This window comes from Phocoena phocoena, chromosome 12 (genome assembly GCF_963924675.1).
Source record: "Phocoena phocoena chromosome 12, mPhoPho1.1, whole genome shotgun sequence".
Classification (NCBI taxonomy): domain Eukaryota; kingdom Metazoa; phylum Chordata; class Mammalia; order Artiodactyla; family Phocoenidae; genus Phocoena; species Phocoena phocoena.
In genome coordinates, this window is record NC_089230.1 from 59,509,101 (window position 1) to 59,529,364 (window position 20,264).

A 20,264-nucleotide genomic window follows, 5' to 3' on the forward strand; every position below is an offset into this window, starting at 1 on the left:
TTTGAGGGTAGGACTGTGTCCTTTAAGTGATAGTATATATTTGTATTTACATGAAACAAAAAGAATAGTAATTTTAATATGTTACTTTGCTTATATATATATATATATGAAATATAAGTTTGTATCTGCTTATTTATTGTGAATGTTGGTTTTAGAACCAATATATTTCTGTGTCAGATAAGCACAGATGACACACTCCGGTCTGTTTTCCATCCCCATGGGCCTTATGATGGCTTTCTGCATGCCACATAATGGTCTCTCTGAAATTCAGGCTTGGATATAATCCAACTTTTTAAAGTTACATGTAGACAGGACTAAATTATTACTCATAGGGTTTCCTCAACATCAATCTTTATATTTCTTTTTAGTTCTTCCCTCTGACATCTAGTATATCCTCCTCAATGTCTTAGGGCTCATAACACTGAACTGATTTTAGTCTGTGCTTTGTTTTTGAGGTCCATATTAATCAGGTTGCACAGTCATCTTATTATCATCCTAGGAGCCTTTCTAGAGTATATCTTACTGAGTCTCCCAGGGACAGAAAAACCCTCAGATGTGCTTCCGTTATTTCTTGCTAGGATTACTACAATTCATTATATTCTGGCCTACCTGTCACCTCTACTCTTAGCTGCTTACAGCTAGTACAAACTTTGGCAATGTCTAAAAGCATACAAAACCTAGAATATCTGATCATATTACTTCAGCAAAGAGGAAACTCTGCTTGCCCCTAGGAAAGCTGTGGATTGTATTTAAGCCTTTATTACCTACAAACATGACAGCTTGCTGAACTATATAGTTAAGTAACTTGTTCTCAGTAATTGCTACTTTTCTTTAGGAAAAGTGCCAAGCATTGAAAGTATTTATTTCCAAAAGCAAGTTTATCTCACAGAAAGCATAATAGTTATGATCCTGAAAGGTTGAATAATTAACATTTGATAAACTGATTCCCATTTTTTGTGAACTTTGGAGGAGGACTTATTATATAGAAGAATCTTGTTAAAAATCATATATTATTTTGTAATGCAAATAATCAATCTTATGTTTATTTGTACTATAAACTTAAATGTTAGTAGTAGGGTATTAGGTTTAAAAGGCAAGGAACACCTGCAGTGATGCTGTAAAAAGAATAACGAACTCTATTTCAGTCTGGATTCTGAACTGTGAGTAAGTCCTCCTGGAAAGATAGCAATGCAGGAGCAGATTTACAGTGTTGTCCCTCATCCAGCCACTCACAGAAATTGACCAAAATGAACAATAAAATATACCTGCCTTTTATTTCAGATGTGATTAATTTGTATATTTACATTTCTTCATTCTGGGCTATGTTTCACTTTCTTTCATCTATTATGCTGTTTCAGTGTAGAAAGATCATCAACAGAAATATCCTCCTTATGAAACTGAAGAACTTACTTCATCTTCTATGTCAAAGCTGACTTGTAAGGTTCTTGAATATGGCAAGATGAATCTTTCGCCACATCAAATCCATAGAAGGTGTAAATAATGAAAAGGAAAAAGACATGCTACACTCTCTCCATGTCCATATTCCTTATCTATTTCTTATGTTTATCAGCCCTACTGAAGGCATTTTCTATGGTGGACTTCCAATTTTATATTAATATAAGAATGTTGTTTTGCAAAATTGTAATTGGTCTGTCAAAAACACTTGCCAGGTAATAAACCTGAAAAATGGCAATATCTCCCAGGATCTCTACTTTCTTTAGAAATTGGAATACTAAAGGAAGGCAAAAAGCAAGTGCATATCCTTACTAATATACTACACTTGATCTTAGCCAAAAGGCTGAGAAGGGATTATCCTTACTAATATTCACAACAGATGGTGGGTGGTGAGAAACAATGGTGGGGATAAGAAGAATCTTGAAACTAAAATTGTCCTTGAGATAAAAGACATTGAGCTCCTTTTGAAAATCAATGATGATATATTATCTAAAAACATCATAATTCAATTTTTGGAGTTGACTAAGTAATGGGTATGCAGCAAACTTTTGAAGACCAATCCCTTAATAAAACTGTATTTATCAAAATAAAAGTAAAGTCTTCTGCAGGAGTAATAATCAGCACAGTGTCCTAAAGTAATGGAAATTTTATCCTTTGTAGCCTTAAATCCAGGATCATCCTCTCCTCTTATGAATAGCCTCCTTCTTCAATTACTTCCTTTATAATATCCAGAAAAGTAATAGTTGCAACAGTAAAAGCAGAGACAGCAACTTCCTTCACCATAAACCTTTTTCCCCTATGAGTTTCTCCATCTTCCACACCATCTTTGATTGGCAGCAAAGTTGTTATATTGCCAATTTTCAGTTGATCATCAAGGCTTTTGTCCCACTCTACATGAATTAAAAACATACCTGATAAGAATGTTTCGAGACTTCCACCTGAAAAGAGACTTCCTGAATATAAGAATTGAGCAGTTTTCTTTTCCTAAGATATCAGGAAGCACTAGGAATCCTTATGTTGCAATCAAATTTACAATATCCATTCACTCTTCATTTATTAATAAAGTACTATTTGTTAAGTAATATAAGAATACCTACAAGATAACCTAAGTACTTATTTAAAGTGCTATCAGGAGAAGGTTCAAGATGGCGGCATAGGAAAATCCTGAACTTACCTCCTCCCCCAAACACAATAAATCTACAATTACATACAAAATAATTCCTTCAAAAAGGGACCTGAAAACTGGATGAAGAGAGCCTCCAAAACAAAGATCAAGACAGGTAGGAGAGGCAGAGACATGGTATCACCAAGGGGAAAAAAAAAACCACCCCAGCAGCAGTGATCCACAATTGGGAAGGGTTACAAAGGTATGGATCTTCTCCCTGAGGAGCGAGGCATTTGAGCTCCACATCAGGTACCCCAACCCCTAAGTCTTGCACAGGAGAGATATGCCCCTAAAACACCTGGCATTGTAAACCAAACCGACAGGGAATATGCCCAGAAAAACTATAGAACTGCAGGGAATGGAAAATCCGCTCTTAAAAATCTAGTACATAGACTCACTCAACCTGAAAACCAGCACAAAAACATCAGATTGAATAGTGCATGGACCGTAGGTGAAGGGTACACACTAACCTTAAAGCAACTACCAGAGAGGGAAGAATCAGTTGGGATGCTCCCCAAGGACTGAGACACTGGCAGGCACAATTTTTGCACTTTCAGGCTACCTTGCCAACGCCAGTGCTGGTGGGTGCCATTCTGGAATTCTCCTTCTAACCCCGCCTCCAATGGGTACACCCTGATGAGAGTTACACCCATCCCTCAGCTTTGCCCAGGCCTCACAGCTGGCCAGGGCATGCCACATCAACAAGCATGGTCCTCCCACAACAGGAAGGCATATGCAGCCTACAATGGGGACACCCCTTGAGTACCTGGCTCTGGTGGCCAGGTGGGATTGTGCTTCTGAGTCCCACAGGACATCTCCTACATAAGGCCACTTTCATGACTGGGAGAGGTAGCTGATATACCTAATACATAGAAACAAACACAGACATTTAGGCAAAATAAGGAAGCAGAGGAATATGTTCCAAATGAAAGAACAAGACAAAATCCCAGAAAAAGAACTACAGGAAATGGAGATAAGCAGTCTACCTAATAAAGAGCTCAAAGTAATGGTCATAAAGATGTTCCCTAAACTCAAGAGAAGAATAGATGAACAAAATGAGAACTTCAACAAAGGATTTAAAAAATTGAAGATACCTTAAGGGAACTTTTGGACATCAAGTGGAATAACATTCTCATTATACCTTCTTCCCAGAAGGTGAAGAAAGAGATAAAGGGCCAGAAAAACTACTGGAAGAAATAGTGGCTAAAAACTTCTCTAATCTGGGGAAGGGAAGAGACATCCATGTCCAGAAAGCCCCAAATTATTCCAAATAAGATGAATCCAAAGAGACACACACCAAGGCACATTATAATTAAAGTGGTAATGGTAAGGATAAAGAGAGAATCCTAAAAGCACAAAGAGAAAAACAACTTGTTATATTCAAGGGAAAGCCCATAAGGGTCATCAGCAGATTTTTCAGAAGTGAGTGGCAAGACATATTCAAAGTGCTGAAAGAAAAAAACTTCCAAACAAGAAGTCTCTACTTAGCAAGGTTATCACTCAGGAGAGATTAAGAGTTTTCTAGATAAGCAAAAACTAAAGGAGTTTACCACCACTAAACCAGCCTTAAAAGAAATGTTAAAGGAGCTTCTTTAAGCTGAAAAGAAATGAACTAATAATAAGAAAACATACAAAAGTAAAAATCTCATTAGGAAAGGTAAATATATAATAAAGATAGAATGGATCAACCACTTGTAAAGCAAGCATGAAGGTTAAAAGACAAAAGTAGTAAAATTAACTTAAATTACAATAATTAGTTAAGGGATGCATATAATAAAAAGATGTAAAATGTGTCATCAACAGTATAAAATACAGGGGGAAATAAAAAAATAAAAAGTTTTGTGATGTGTTCCAATTTAAGTTGCTACCAACTTAAAACAGACTGCTATTTATACAGAATATTATATGTTAACCTCAATAACTATCAGGAAAAACCTTAATTACCCAAAGTAAAATGAGAATGGAATCTAAATATAACACTAAAGAAAACCACCAAAACACGAGGGAAGAGTGAAAGAGAAGAAAGAAAAAGAGAGGAACTACAAAGACAGCCAGGAAACAGATATATGCATCCTTATATTCATAGCAGCATTATTTACAATAGCCAATATATAGAAATGACCTAAGTGTTCAAAATGGGTGAATGAATAAAGAAGAGGTGAGATATATATATATATATATATATATATATATATATATATATATATATAGTGGACTATTACTCAGCCATAAAAAGAATGAAATATTGCCATTTTCAATGTCATGGATAGACCTCGAGGGTATTATGTTAAGTGAGATAAGTCAGACAGAGAAAGACAAATACAATATGATTTAGCTCATATGTGAAATCTAAACAAACAAACAACGTAAGACAAAAACAAACTCACAGATACAGAGAAGATTGGTTAGTTTTTATCAGAGGGGAAGAGGATTGGGGGTGGATGGGAAAATGGATATAGGGGGTCAATTGAATGGTGATGGATGGTAACTAGACTTGTGGTGGTGATTACTTTGTGGTGTATACAGATGCCTAATGATGATGTTGTACACTTGAAACTTCTATATTTTAAAAAAAGTGCCTTCAAAGTAGGATCACCAAAAATATGAGAAAAATTCTAATGTTTACTAAGTTATTCACTCAAAAAAGTCATCATGATAAAGATCAGCTTATACTTCAAACTTATTTTTCAGTTTCATATATATTTTAAATTTAATGTTTGTTGGAGAAGGGCTCTACAATCTTATCAATGCTTAGGGCCTCTAGAGTCTTTATCTAGACATGCAGATGCCACACAAGGAGTTGAGTTAATGCTATGAATCAGATAGGTGAGGTCCCTGTCATGAAAAAAAAAAAAAAAGATTACAGATTGTGATAAATAGCAGCAGATAGTAATGGAGGATGAGGAACTTGCCTTAGATTCAGTGGTTATGAAGGCATCTCTGAGAACATGACTTTCAAATTGATAACTAAAGGATGATAATAAACTTGCCTTTCAAAAATATGGGGCAATAGCAATCCAGCAGTTGTAGGAGCCAGGTGAAAGTCCAGTGAATGAAAGGGGCTTGAAATAAAAAAGAAAACAGAACAATATAATCAAGCATACAGACTGATTGTGGAAAGGGTTAAGATGAGTTTGGAAAGGAAGGCAGAAGAACAAATGAAGACTCATGAATTAAATAAAGCTGTGATAAGTAGTTCCAATATCATTGCACTAGAAATGGAAAATATTAAAGGAATTTAGTAGGAAAGTCAAAGTGACATGATCTATGTTCTTAAGAAATTCTTCTGGCTGCTGAGTGTAGATTTGAGAAGTAATACAGATGAGGATCCTCAATCTCTGATTTGAAAAACTGAGTGGATGATTGTTTCTTAAGAAACAATGCAACTCCTGAGATTGGGAGGCTAAAGGAGGAAGATAAATGAAATAGGTAACAAAACACAAAACATTTTTTTGGATATATCAAGTTTGAGATTTTTATGAGACATTAAAGAAGACATATCAAGTAGGCAGTTTGGATATAGAAGTCTTGGAACTTAAAGATGTCAAAGCTTAAAATATAAACTTGGGCGCCCACAGCATATACAATGTATTTAAAACCAAAGGTTTACAGGAGATCATCTAGGAAGTGGGTAGAGACAAAGAGGAGAAAAAGGATCCAGGACCATCTCAGGTACTCCATTATGTACCAGCAAAGACAAGACACTGATTACTAAGATAGAAGAGGCAGAAGAAATGAAGTTAAATGAGGCGAGGTTTCAAGAATAAAGGAGTGGCCAAATGTTGCTCTATGCCTAAAGAAAATAAGAGGAAAGAATTGTCTGTTAGACTTGGCTAATGGACCACGGCGGTCACTGGTATTAGAGAGAAGAGCAGTTATAGTGTCATAGTTAAGGTGGAAATCAGAAGAAGGGATGGTGGTAGATAATGAATTGTGGATGAGAAAGTAAAGACAGCTACAATTCCTCACATTGTAGTTATTTCAGAGCAAGATACATGTAAATGAAACTACAAACTAAATAGGAAGGTCACATTACTGTAAAATATTAAATAATGGCATAAAGTGGGGGGTACCTATTTTATACACCTAGGCTACCCAGTCCTACACGATACTCTAGGTTGATTTTTAAGGATTACAAAATGCAAGAGTGCAAAAAGAACTTAATTTATTTGATATATTTTTCAGATAATCGTTCTTCATTCTGCTGCCCATTTATGGCTGAGTAAACAAACAAACAAAAAGTACCTATAAGTTATTTATGTGAAAAAAATATTTGAAACAGAAAGAAGAAAATATAGTGTGACATTTAAGATGAAGAATATATTAACCAATAATATAAAATTTTACATAATGAGCACTGAACACAGAAAAATAAAAATATGGGCTCCATATTTTAAGAAGAGAAAAGAAGAGAAAACAGACTGAATAAAAACGGAGAGAGCTAAGGAAATACTTTGAGAGAAATTATGTCATAAAAATGTTAAAATTATTAGAAATAGTCAAATGAAGAATCAACCAAATTGAAAAGTGAACCTAAGATGTGGAGAACAAGCTTGAGAAAAGCACAGGCAAATATAAATTGACAAAATCAGTCACAAAGGAAAGTATACAGTTAAACCCAACAAATACCGAATTTGGATTTCTGAAGAAGAGAATGAAATAGAAAATATGTTCAACTGCATAACAAGTGCAAGGATGTTTTATAAGTATGGGGTCTTCTAATTATGCAACAGTGCTTTCACCTTTCTTTCCAAAAATTTGTTTGTAGCTTCAGGTGAGAAGAGAATATTAAAATGTGGCTGGATATAATTAGGTAACAAGAACAGGCTGTACTTTTATAGTTCAAGAAAGGGTTATTTGAAAAGCAGTTGATTTCTCCCCTTTTTTCAGTTTTTTTTTAATGAAATGTTAAAATTAATCAAAATTTAAAATTTAAATATAATTAAGCCGGTAACTACCATGTTGTATCCTGTCTTTATTGCTGGATTAATATTAACTATTGCTAATATCTAAATCTAAGATGATATGGTCTAAAACTGGAAGTGCTAATAGACTTTTGTTATTGAGAATATTATGGAGGAAGTAAATAGTAGACCTATGTATTTGGATAGTAACTGAAGATGACAAACTACATTCAACCTTCAGAGAAGCACTGCAATTATCTTTCACCAGAAATAATGGCTGAGAGAGGGAAAAAAAGCAAAAACAAATATAAAATATAATAACACAAATTTCTCCTCTTTAGACAGGCAAAGGCTGCTAATAAATCATGTCTGTTTTAAATGAAAAAAAATTTTTTAGAAACTATGAATCATCAAAATTGACTCAAGAAAAACTAAATAAACCAATAACAATGGAAGAAATTAAGAAAGTTGTCAACCATAACTCAGAAATTTTTTGGCAAATATTGTTATAATTCTTCTAAATCTAAGAAGCAAAACTTTCTAATTACTATGAAGTTTATATGCCTCTAATATTAAAGCCTTATAAAAATAAGTAATGGTATAGAAATTTATATTTTTAATTATAGAGTCCGAGTTCTTAAATAATATAATAGCATATAAAATCAAATCATATATTAAAATATAATCCAAAATAAATTAAAAAATAATTCCAGCAATTCAAGGACTGTTCATCATTCCTCAATAGGTCAGATTGTAAAACCATACAATCATCTCAAAAGAGGTCTAAAATGCATTAGCTAAAATGCAAGATCCATCCTAGACTTTTTTAGAAAAAAATGAATGTTATTTAAAAAGCAATAAGAATCAGCATTATGCTGAATTCATAATAACCAGAAATAAGAAAAATATTACACCTTCATACATTTTACACAAAGCTATCAAAGCAACTCAACATGAACATAAAAACAACAACAGAATATACAAGTACTGAAAATAAGGTCAAATGATTATCATTAGCAAATAAGAGTTTTGCTATCTAAAAAAAATAAGAGGGCTTCCCCGGTGGCGCAGTGGTTGAGAGTCCGCCTGCCGATGCAGGGGACACGGATTCGTGCCCCGGTCCGGGAAGATCCCACATGCTGCGGAGCGGCTGGGCCCGTGAGCCATGGCCGCTGAGCCTGCGCGTCCGGAGCCTGTGCTCCGCAAGGGGAGAGGTCACAACAGTGAGAGGCCCGCGTACCGCAAAAAAAAAAAAAAAAAAAAAAAAAAAGAAAGGGAAAAAACTTAAAGAATAAGTTCTTTATGATGATAAACTAATATTTCAAAAGACAATGCTTTTCTTATATATCAGTCAACGTTAATTATAAAATGTAATATGAAAATAATAACCCTCCTTGGACACAAATATATAAAAATATTAAATTCCTCAAAAGAAATTTAATAAGAAGTGTATAGAAATAACATAAATTTAACTTAGAGACTTAAAATATTATGGATACAGGTATAAAGTTCTGTTTTTAAAGAGTCGGTATTACAAACTTTCCAAATTAGAAATTCCAGTCAAAATTCCAATAGATTTTTTGTAATGAAACTTAAAAAAAATGTTCCTAGTGTTTTAAGAAAAATAGATAAGGAAAGACTGAAAAAAACTATTTTCTGTATTGTGTATTAAAATATACAGTTGGCCCTCTCTATCTGCAGGTTCCAACCACTGATCAAAATATTCAAAAAACAAATTCTAGGAAGTTCCAAAAAGCAAAACTTGAGTTTGCCGTGCACTGGCAACTATTTACATAGGAGTTACATTGTATTTACAACTATTTACATTGTATTAGGTATTATAAGTAATCAAGAGGTGATTTTAAATATACGGGGAGATGTGTGTAGGCTATATGCAAATACTACATAATTTTATATAAAGGAATGAGCACCTCTGAATTTTGGTATCCAGGGGGGTCCCTAACCAATTCTCCACAGATACTGAGGGACTACTGTACATAAATATAATAATTTAATATGGTGATGTTTATGAAGAAATAAATACTGCGATAGAATAGAAAACAAAATTTAATCAAATAAAATTAGAAGAACACTTTACATTAAAAATGTGATACTTAAAATTATAGTAAATTGATAAATTTTCAGAAACTAGACTATAATTTAGGAAAAACTGTAAATTCAATTTACTTTTAACAATTTAAATATAGGCTTTAATATAGTATTTTAACCATAAAGATTCCACTTTTAGGAATGTATTTTAAGAATCAAAATACATTATAGGGGCTTCCCTGGTGGCGCAGTGGTTGGGAGTCCACCTGCCGATGCAGGGGACATGGGTTCATGCCCCGTGTCCAGGAAGATCCCACATGCTGTGGAGCGGCTGGGCCCGTGAGCCATGGCCGCTGAGCCTGCGCGTCCGGAGCCTGTGCTCCGCAACGGGAGAGGCCACAGCAGTGACAGGCTCACATACCGCCAAAAAAAAAAAAAAATTATAAGTTAAACATATATTTATTTCAGTGTTAATGGAAATGTAATTAAAAAGAAATGTAAGAAAATGGAATTAAAATACATGTATTGATTAAAATACATTCTTGCACATGAAATATTAGATAGCAGTTAAGTTACCTTGTAGAACAACACTTATACAGTGTAACATTAAATGAAAAAGTCAGGTTAAAAAGAAGACATGATTTTATTTTTCTAACTGGAGTGCTTGAATGATAGTCTTTATTTATTTTAATGATACATTAGATTCTGTATAATTAGCAACTATTTATGAAGAAGCAATAATTACATACTTTTATTTTTAAAAAAGCATTCCAACCAGGGTTAACCACTTACACCACATGTGATCTTGGGCAAATCAATTAACCTCATAGAGTCTCAGTTCCTTCAACTAATAATTAAAAAAAAAAAAATGGCTGTACTGCTTGTCTGTTATATGTAATAATATTTGTGTAACACATATTATGTTTTGAGGATTAATTAGTAGAAAATATCCTCCTATTTAATTCTATTAAGAAATATCTGATGTGAAAAATAAGAACATTAAAAATGGGGGATGTGGAATATTGCAAATATTTTATAATCACTATAAATTTAAAAATTGTGAACCACTATGTTGTACACCTGAAATTTATATAATGTTGTAAATCAACTATACTTCAAAAAAATAGAATAAAATGGTAAAAAAATAAAATATGGGGATATATAATCTGAAAGTGATTTTTCTATGTTAACTAGACTATTGTAAATTTTGGAAAAGTGGCCTGTATTAAGGTAAATAGAAGTGTAGGGGGTGTTCATAAAAGCTTTATGGACTTTACTGACTTACTTCAAGACAAATTGCAAAATTCTTTTTATAAAAAATCTAAATAAACCTAATATCATTCAACATTAATATTAAAATCCAGACAAGGCATACAACTGAATTCAGGTGGATGGGGCTGTTAGGAAGATAAATATATAGCTTTAAGCTTTATCAACTTCAAAAAGTTGAAAATCCTAGTATTAGAAAATCAAGTAATGATAAATTTACACACTTACATAAGAAAAGCTTGGTCTTAAAGTCACTTTCATAATGAGACCATTTCATAAACCTTTCCTGTGGATTTCATATCTATAAGATATACATACCTTCACCTGTGACATACATGTTAGAAAACAAATTGTTTAAGAAAGTGGTTTGTTTTTTAATTGCTTTTATGATGAACTGTGAATGTATGGAAAGTCACAAAGATTCCTTGATGGAACCAAAGTTTTTGAGGGTTGGCACAGATTGAGGATGAGAAGGAGTAAAGCAGTGGTCAATCTTACCCAAGAAGACATCATGGTTACTCTTAAAAGGCATTTTAAATACTAACATTTGTACTGACATTATCTGCTTATAGTTTCAATTCCTACAGAACTTTTTTCTAAATTATTTTATATCAGCTTTAAAAAAGTGCATATCTATAAGGTCAGTAAATTTTGATGAATAAGAATAAGAACTTTGCATCTGAGAGATCCTAGCTTTCCCTCACTGAGATAGCTGGCAATTTCTCTAAACACTAGGCTCCTCATTTGTAAGATGGGTAACATAAGAGACTTGCTACATATGGTTGTTTGTAGAATTAAATAAGATGACACTTGTTGAGCCAATACTAAGCCTGGCACAGAAGAAACAGAAGTACTTGTTAAATATTTTTAGCAATATCAATATCAGTAATACTTATGTGACCTCCTTTGGTTCTATAACTGTTTCTGAAAAAGCGTGGTATAGTTTGGAAATAAATATTCTCTGTGTGTGAATCTTGTGAATCTTGTCAATAATTTAAATGTGAACTCTATTGATTAGTAGTTCTTCTTATTTCAGGGCTATTTTAAGTATCACTTTAGACTTTGGTAGTAAAAGCTGCAAAGTACTAAGTAAGTGTAAAGTATTAGTAACAAATGAAAAACCTGAAAACTACAATAATATATAAATAAAATATTGTTTAATGAGTGTTTCGGATAAATAAATCAGTCAGAAACAAATTCTTCAAATTTCAAATGGTATTTAACTCAGATTAGAAGTAGAAAACTGAAAACAATGTTTGTGATCTAAAAAGATCACAAGTTTTAACAAGTTTATTATTATATAAATAGAGCCTCTTAAAATGTTTAGTAATAATTTTAATTTGTGTCATAGTATTTTTTTTTTTTTTTTTTTTTTTGCGGTACGCAGGCCTCTCACTGTTGTGGCCTCTCCCGTTGCGGGGCACAGGCTCCGGACGCGCAGGCTCAGCGGCCATGGCTCACGGGCCCAGCCGCTCCACAGCATGTGGGATCTTCCCGGACCGGGGCACGAATCCGTGTCCCCTGCATCGGCAGGCGGACTCTCAACCACTGCGCCACCAGGGAAGCCCTTCTTTTTTTAATATATATATCCATTCTTATTCAGATTCTTTTCCCATATAGGTTATTACAGAACATTGAGTAGAGTTCCCTGTGCTATACAGTAGCTCCTTGTTAGTTATCTATTTTATATATGGTAGGGTGCATATGTGAATCTTAAACTCCTAATTTATCACTTCCTCCCACGTTTCTCCTTTGATAATCATAAGTTTGATTTCTAGATCTGTGAGTCTGTTCCTGTTTAGTTCAAATTAGTTCAAATTTTCAAACTATTTGCTTCTGTTACAGCAATTTTTCATATTATTTTTTCTACTACTACCAAACTCTCAAGAAAAAAACCCATATAAACTCATCAAACAATGAAGTATTTTCTTTGGCTCTACTCCTGAAAACTCAAATCAGTTTCTTTGAATCATAACCTCTAAAGTCCTGAAATGTCTTGCAACACTTACATATTGAAAGTTTACAAGTAGTGGAAAAGATTAATCTATAAATATATTATATGGCTTTCACATTATCCACATATTACTAACAAATATGAAAATGGAGCTTTGACAAAATTCTGACTACAAGTCAAATACATATAAATTTGATTTAACATATGTGTGAGACCCAGAATTGTAGCTATGAAGAATATATTATCATGTAAAATAAGTATCACATATATAGTGTTTAAGACTTTCTTAAACACAGCAGATAAAAATAGACAATTGATTCTACCACATAAATTATATGTGAATGCTGGATAAATTTAAACCTTTATGGAAACTTGATAGATTGACTACATAATAGTTAAAAATTTTCCTTCAAAAATACAATCTCTATAATGTAAAATAAAAGAAAAATAACATACATCCTACATATATAGCAAGCAAAGGGTTAGTACTTTCATATATTGAAAGCAATTAATAGTCAATATAAAGTTTAATGCTCCAGTAGCAAAACAAATATCAGACAAGAGTAAGAAACTCTCAATGAAAATAATGGAAAAGTCATACTAACCAAAGCCATCTATAGATTAAATGCAGTCCCTATCCAATTCCCTATGCAATTATTATTAAACACTTTTCAATATTGGTTCTCTCCAACATAATTAAACTTCAATGGATAGATTTTTCTTTAAAATACTTTAATTTCTTGTATTTGTTTTACTTTTAGCTGTCTGAAATGCACATTTCCTTATAAAATAAGTTGGAATATGAGGGGTTTGTTTGGTTTGGTTTGGTTGCTCTCTTATACAAGTAGTTTGAAAATAATTCTGAAATGAAACTTTCACTGTGGTCAAGTTATTCCTATTTTCTTTCCACAGCGCCAGCCATGAAAAAAAAATCCATCGCTATTTTAACAATCATATTAAAGAGTAAAAAGACCTTTTCAAAAGGTGAGAGATTGCCTTTGGTACTGTTAGTTAAATGTCATATTTTCCTCAAGAACTAAGAGTCACCTTTATTAATATAGTTGACTACAGTGGCATCTGATTCTAAATTTAGAAAGCCACTAAGTTTTTCATATTTCTTATATAGATAATCTAGCTTGCATATCAAACATGGAAGCTGCCACACTTTTTGCTCTTGACTCCATTAATTTCAAACTTAGTTTAAGACTAATTATAATAGAATTCTTGTGGTTAGAAGTAAAACCCAGCTCTAAACTGTTTAATATAGAAACAGAATTTTATAAAGTTATGAGATATCTCATTGAACCCAAATATAACAATGGGACGGGGCCTGAAGAAAAACTAGATATGAGCAATTTTCTTCTCTGCTTCTCTCTGAGGTTCTGGTTTATTTTTCTTTCTTTCTGTCATTGCTTCTTAATCTCTGGTCCATAGGCCAGGACATATGGTCATATGACTATTCCTAACAGTCCAGACCCCCAGTAAAAGCATGACATTCTTGGCCCCAAGTTCTAAATCTCCAGGATACGGACTCAGTGTTCCATATCTGGCAAATTGCCCACCACAAACCTGTCAACTGAAGTCACCTGGTTATAAGGTTGATCCTGCTACTGCAATATGGATGGCAGGACTGGGGAAGACACAGACTTAGAAAAAATGGGAAGTTGATAGTCCAACAAAGTAATAGATATCCATTGTACTAGGGCCCTACCTAGTCTATTCTCTACAGAGGCAAGAGGCATACCTCATTTTATTGCACTTGATAAATATTGCATTTTTTACAAATTGAAGGTTTGTGTCAACCCTGCAACAAGCAAGTCTTTTGGTGCCATTTTTCCAGCAGCCTCGTCTTACTTCCTGTCTTTATGTCACATTTGGTAATTCTAGCAATATTTCAAACTTTATCATTATTATTAAATCTGTTGTGGTGATCTGTGATCAGTGATCTTTGGCGTTACTATTGAAATTGTTTGGGGGCACCATGAACCCTGCCCACACAGGATGACAAACTTAATCAATAACTGTTGTGTATGTTCTGACTGCACCACCAAGCAGCTGTTCCCCTGTCTCTCTCCCTCTCCTTGGGCGTCCCTATTCCATGAGACAGGATAATATTGATATTAGGCCAATTAATCACCCTACAATGACCCCTAAGTATTCAAGTGAAAGGAAGTGTCACACAGCTCTCACTTTAAAAACAAAAGCTAGAAATGATTAAGCTTAGTGAGGAAAGGGTATCAAAAGCCAAGAATGGTCTAAATCTAGACTTCTTGCACCAAACAGTTAGCCAAGTTTTGAATACAAAAGAAAAGTTCTTAGAGGAAATTAAAAGTACTACTCCAGTGACCACACAAATGATAAAGTGAAACAGACTTGATGATACGGAGAAAGTTTTAATGGTCTGGTTAGAAAAATCAAACTAACCACAACATTCCCCTAAGCCAAAGCCAAATCCAGAGCAAAGCCCTAACTCTGTTCAATTCTATGAGGGCTGAAAGAGGTAAGGAAACTGCAGAAGGAAAGTTTGAAGCCAGCAAAGTTTGGTTCATGAGGTTTAAGGAAAGAAGCCATTTCTACAAGATAAAAGTACAAGTGCTGATGTAGAAGTTGCAACAAGTTATTCAGAAGATCTAACTAAGATAATTCATAAAGGTGGCTACACTAAACAAGAGATTTTCAATGTAAATGAACCAGCCTTATGTTGGAAGAATATACTATCTAGGACATTCATAGCTAGAGAAATCTCAATGCCTGGCTTCAAAACTTCAAAGGACAGGTTGACTCTTTTCTTAGGGGCTATTGCAACTGGTGACTTGAAGTTGAAGCCAGTACTCATTTACCATTCCAAAAAATCCTAGGGCCCTTAAAATTATGCTATGTCTACTCTGCCTGTGCTCTACAAATGGAACAACAAAACCTGGATAACAACACATCTATTTACAACATGGTTTACTGAATATTTTAAACCCACTGTTGAGATTTACTGCTCAGAAATAAAGATTCATTTCAAAACACACTGTCACTGACAATGTACCTGAGCTCTGATGGAGCTACACAATGATATTCATGTTGTTTTCATGCCTGTTAATACAACATCCAATCTGAAGCCCATGGATCAAAGAGTAATTTTGACTTTTAAGTCTTATTAGTTAAGAAATACATTCCATAAGGCTGTAGTTGCCATAGATAGTTATTCCTCTAATGGATTTGGGAAATGTAAATTGAAAACCTTCTGGAAAATACTCACCATTAAGAACGTTTGTGATTCATGGGAAGAGGTCAAAATATAGACATTAATAGGAATTCGGAAGAAGTTGATACCAACCTCATGAATGACTTCGAAGGGTTCAAGATTTCCTCAGCTGTGGTGAATATAGTAAGAGAACTGGAATTAGAAATGGACTTGAAGATGTGGCTGAATTGCTGCAATCTCATGATAAACTTGAATAGATGAGGAGTTGCTTCTTATGGCTAAGTAAGGAAAGTGGTTTCTCGAGATGAAATCTACTCCTGGTGAAGATGCTGTGATGATTGCTGAAATGACAACAAAGGACAAAGGATTTAGAATATTACATAAACTTAGCTGATAAAGCAGCCTCAGAATTTGAGAGGATTGACTCCAATCTTGAAAGAAGTTCTATTATGGGTAAAATGTTATCTGCAGTATTGCATGCTGCGGAAAAGTCATTTGTGAAAGGCAGAGTCAGCAAACTTCATTGTTGTCTTATTATAAGAAATGTCCACGGCCATCCCAGCCTTCAGCAACCACCACCCTGATCAGTGAGCAGCCATCAACATCGATGCAAGACCCTCCACCAGCAAAGAGATAACTTGCTGAAGACTCAGATGCTGATTAGCATTTTTTAGCAATGAAGTACGTTTAAATTAAGGTATGTAAACTGTTTTTAGATATAATTCTATTGCACACCTAATAGACTACAGTATAGTGTAAATAGAACTTTTACATGCACTAAGGAACCAAAATAAAAATCGTGTGAGTTGCTTTATTTTGATATTTACTTTATTGCAGTGGTCTGGAACCGAACCCACAATATTTCTGAGGTACGACTGTACTAGATTGGTTTCTCCCTAAACTACAGACATTCATTTTGGATCAGGTGGAAGTAGAACACTTTGATTCATTAATCGCACGAGAAGTAGCCAGGACATGGAAGCAACGTAAGTGTCCATCAACAGATGAATGGATAAAGAAGATGTGGCACATATATACAATGGAATATTACTCAGCCATAAAAAGAAACGAAATTGAGTTATTTGTAGCAAGGTGGATGGACCTAGAGTCTGTCATACAGAGTGAAGTAAGTCAGGAAGAGAAAAACAAATACTGTATGCTAACACATATATATGGAATCTAAGGAAAAAAAAAAAGGTCATGAAGAACCTAGCAGTAAGACGGGAATAAAGACACAGACTTACTAGAGAATGGACTTGGGGATATGAGGGTATCTCCAAGGATATGGGGAGGGGGAAGGGTAAGCTGTGACAAAGTGAGAGAGTGGCATGGACATATATACACTACCAAACATAATATAGATAGCTAGCTAGTGGGAAGCGGCCGCTTAGCACAGGGAGATCAGCTCAGTGGTTTGTGACCACCTAAAGGGGTGGGATAGGGAGGGTGGGAGGGAGGGAGACTCAAGAGGGAAGAGACATGGGAACATATGTATATGTATAACTGATTTACTTTGTTATAAAGTAGAAACTAACACACCATTGTAAAGCAATTATACTCCAATAAAGATATTTTTAAAAAGTTACTTTTAATTTCTATAAAATATATTAATTCTAGTCAGTTTCTTTACTCTTTCTCCAGTGTCAATTATACCCGTCCATGCCTCATTCAATCTCTCTTCCTTGCTAGTCACCCGTGGTATGTGGTACAACCAAAGATAAATCGTTATCACAAGTGATACTATCATCTGAAACTCTCTCTTAAGCCCTAAAATATCCTGGGTTCCTTATCAAAACCTTTGGCTAGGTTACCTATGTGGTAGAGCTAAGCCAACAGAGTTCACCTTATATGTCCTCAAACTTACAAAACATATAACCAAATTTACAGCGTCACCAACCCATCTGTCGCATAAGTGAAGGTGATTTTGAGTCTTATATATTCCCACATTTCTAATTCACAAAATGACAACTCTAGTGTGTCATTGAAGAGAAGGATATAATCAAGAAGAATTAGATTTTGGAGCCTACTACCACTTATTGCCACATCCACATACCCTAGGACATCGGTATTCTATTCACAAGTTTATTTCAGAGGCTCAGAGTTACAGATTTCAATTCCAGTTCTGCTATGTAATGTAATCTTGGCCAAGTTACTTAACCTTTCTGAGCCAATAATCTTATCTACAAAAAGAGACTTGTTATATCTACCTCAAAGTGTTGTAAAGATTAAATAGGATAATGTATATACAATGCTACAAGTATAGTTTGTCTTATTAATAAATACTAGTTTTCATAGCATTCAACCCAATAACATTCTAGGACCAGAAGCTCAGGCTGGTCCTGGAATGACACATGCAGCCAGGCTAACTGGCGGGATGCAGAAAGTCAGCGTCCATGAGATCTGTTTCATACTTGGAAGAGGTAGCATCATCTCTCTTGGCCTGAAGAAGCTGCTGATTATCACAATCTCCCTTCCCTTTCCCCTATACTCTGTCTTGAGGCATGTTGGCATAACTTCAGACCTGAGGTTTGAGGGACCTCAGCTCTGTAGTTATGGTTGCCTATCAGATAATTAAAGGTGATAAAAATTAGGACAACAAAAAGATCCTAAAACAGTAAGCCAAAACGATGATACATTATAATGGTAGAAGTATAAATGCTTTATTTAATTTTTCTGTTTTCCAAACTTTCTTCATGTGATTCTATTACTTTCAGGATGAAAAATGTATTTTATTTACACTTGAAATAACCGTGAAAAAAAAAAACCCAGTAGTTTTAACGGCTGGTTATTATAGTAGCATTTAAATTAGAAAACAACTATAAAAAGCCTAACTGCCCATCTAAAGAAATGGATAAAATATGTGTTGGTAGCGTCATCAAATAAATTATTATGCAAATTTTTGAAAGTGACAATATGGATTTACATTCATTTAAATAAGATGAAATTCTTAAAAATAGATTATGTATCAGTGTGATAAAATAAAAAAAAAGGTACGTGATGTAAATGGGAAGACATAAAAAAGTTTGTAATATTTATGATTAAATCAAATAATGCTATTAACAATTTGAAAATTTTAAAAAACGGTGAACTTTGGCCTCATGTCTGCCTTAATCCTCCCTTCTTTTTGGTACCAGTGAACCCTTCTGTTTGGTACTGGTGAACACAACATGGCTGCTGCCTCACCTCCTACCTCTTTTTTCAATCCACCTTGTCTTAATGACCATGATTTCAGCTCACCCCCAATCCAGACTGCTTCAGCACCTGGTCTCTGACCCCAGATGCTCTAGCAGAACATTGCCTACCTATATTTCTGCATCTACCTGCCTGAAGGTATCCCAGACTTACCTGCCTTCCTGACTCAGTCCCAGGCATGTCCTGCTGGAGAAGTGCTGGCCAGAGCCTTCCCCCTAGGCACACTCAGCACACCTGGTAGCATGCACTTTGCTTTTAAAGATTTTATTATTATTATTGCCACTTTTTAGTTACATGGTGCAAATTCATCGATTCAGTTTCTTAATTATTTAGATGAAATATATCTCTGTTATAACGTTATACCGAATTTGTTTTTCTAAAGTATTCTTTATTATGCCTTAGTTTCTCAAGAAATAATATTATAATCAGATTAATCTGTTCCTTCCTTTTTATAAAAAGTGCCTTTTTCTTGTAGTGTTTGCAGAAGATATATTTATGGCATTAGAACTACTTTGTTTCTTTCAAATTAAATGATATTCCTGAGACTGAATAAATCTTCATGAATAAGCACTACTGATGTTAAAGTACACAAATGGACATATAATAAAATACATATTTTATAAAGCTGACAATGACTCTGGTTTCTCTTACTCTGTAACTCTGTAAAGAACTTAGTTTTGTTATCAATGTCCCCTAGTTGACTTTGCAATGACAGAGCACACTCAGGCCCTTATTGCTACTCTTGAATCTGCTGGGATAAGCAAATTAAAGCTGCCCTTGAAGGACTTCCTGAGCATCCTTGATTTTGGGGTGTACTCCACTTCTTCTCTATGAACCTGCCTTTATATAAGGGTGAGAGGCTTTAACTCTGCAACACCCTGTATGGCAAGGGAGCCATCCTTTTCTTCTCTATGAAGTCTTAGTCAATGCAAAACTACATTAAAACTTGCTTGTGCTTTATCAATATTCTTTTGTCTCAGTAAAGTTTCATTTACCTGGAGGGGAAAAGAAAAAAGTGTGTCTCCAATTATGAAACTGACCCCTCATTTGGCATACAAAGACTGAAATCTAAATTTCAAAAAT

The 20,264-nt window shown here is 34.3% G+C and overlaps 1 pseudogene; it reads right to left on the minus strand.

Moving 5' to 3' along the window:
- Window positions 1-1,635: 1,635 nt before the first annotated feature.
- On the minus strand, window positions 1,636-1,810 carry LOC136132357 (U2 spliceosomal RNA; annotated as a pseudogene).
- Window positions 1,811-20,264: the final 18,454 nt, after the last annotated feature.